This window comes from Schistocerca cancellata, chromosome 11, assembly GCF_023864275.1.
Source record: "Schistocerca cancellata isolate TAMUIC-IGC-003103 chromosome 11, iqSchCanc2.1, whole genome shotgun sequence".
Taxonomy (NCBI): Eukaryota; Metazoa; Arthropoda; class Insecta; order Orthoptera; family Acrididae; genus Schistocerca; species Schistocerca cancellata.
In genome coordinates, this window is record NC_064636.1 from 106,823,305 (window position 1) to 106,825,034 (window position 1,730).

At 40.9% G+C, this 1,730-nt stretch overlaps 1 non-coding gene across 1 annotated transcript; it reads right to left on the reverse strand.

Annotated features, from left to right (window-relative positions):
* Positions 1 to 660: 660 nt before the first annotated feature.
* Positions 661 to 735, reverse strand: Trnas-cga (transfer RNA serine (anticodon CGA)). The gene has a single exon. It is a non-coding gene; the product is annotated as a tRNA-Ser (tRNA).
* Positions 736 to 1,730: the final 995 nt, after the last annotated feature.

A 1,730-nucleotide genomic window follows, 5' to 3' on the forward strand; every position in this document is an offset into this window, starting at 1 on the left:
ATTCTATAACGAAAAAAAATGCTGAGTTTGGTTCTTTGCATTTCAATTTGGTTACTCTGTGTTTTTATCTGTTGGTAAATATCACTACTTTGAGCTCTCATTGGTTGATTTTGTGCTGTAATGTGTGCATTAGTATTGTCACTGTGTGCTGCAATTTGCTGTCCCTGTGCAGCAATTTGTGCAGTCAACATTTTTAACAAATCTGTCATATCTGGGTCTTTTCACTTTCAGGTTCTACTGCATTTTCGTTTTCAAATTCTACTTCCCTTTCTGTTTTTGGTGATTCAAACATGTCCCTTGATTCATTTGCATAGCCACTGTCATCGACAACATAGTCTGTTTTGTCTTGTTTAGTACGCACGATATTCATGGCTTGAATCTGTTCGTTTACGTTTGAGTGAAATTGTATGTAATTCAATACGCATTTAGTGGCCTCTCTTGGTGCGCCGTCTGAAATAGTCAGTCGTATTCTATGCTCGCTTGTCTGAATTCATTTCTAGTTTCTTATCAATTTTAGTTACTGTTAAGTTTAGATATCTCTCACTTTTTACTATCCATTCTTTCAAATTGGTTGCAATTCGTGCCGCTGGTAGTTTTTAGTTCACTTTACCTTTGAAAAACAATTAATACTTATGAAACTTCCTGGCAGATTAAAACTGTGTGCCGGACCGAGACTCGAACTCGGGACCTTTGCCTTTCGGAGGCAAGTGCTCTACCAACTGAGCTACCCAAGCACGACTCACGCCCTATCCTCACAACTTTACTTCTGTCAGTATCTCGTCTCCTAATTCCAAACTTTACAGAAGCTCTTCTGTGAACCATGAAGAACTAGCACTCCTGAAAGAAAGGATACTGTGGAGACATGGCTTAGCCACAGCCTTGGGGATGTTTCCAGAATGAGATTTTCACTGTGCAGTAGAGTGTGTGCTGATATGAAACTTCCTGGTAGATTAAAACTGTGTGCCAGACCGAGACTCGAACTCAGGACCTTTGCCTTTCACGGGCAAGTGCTCTACCAACTGAGCTACCCAAGCATGACACACGCCCCGTCATCACATCTTTACTTCTGCCAGTATCTCGTCTCCTACAGACTTGGTAATGCTAAGCTCTGTCATTCTCTTGGTGGCGACATTCCTCAGATTTTTGAATACAATTTCCAGAAACAGAGCAAGATAATTAAATCCATCCATCCACCCAAGGCTTTGGCACAGTGTAACCAGACACAACAATCCTCTCTCGCCACCAGCGCAGTACACTGATCTATCATAAGCTGCCAGCGGTTTCGTAGCTCGTTTCCGACTATCTCGTTGTCGACCTTTTCACTCGCACCAACCACATTTAGCGCACGCTGCTAAGTTTCTGTTCCAGAGGGAAGTCACAATACCTTTTCATATGTAAAGAACTAAGAACCCTAAGTGAGGATCAGAAATTTCAGAGTAGCAAACAAAGATATCATCTGATCATATTGACAGTTAAACAAAATTATTCAATTCTAAAGATAACCAAAGAGATTATGTGAGAAAGACAAAACATATCATAGTACATCATAGATCACACATTACAGAGATTACACTTCATATGAATATATAATTAATCAGAAGAGAAATATTGGCTATCTTACTGTAGTCTTACAACCTCACCTGGATCCCTCGTCTCCGCTTTATCCAATCCAAAGCCCACAACCTCCTCCAACACCGCAAACTCCTCTATGGCCAGCCGTGAGGGTTGAA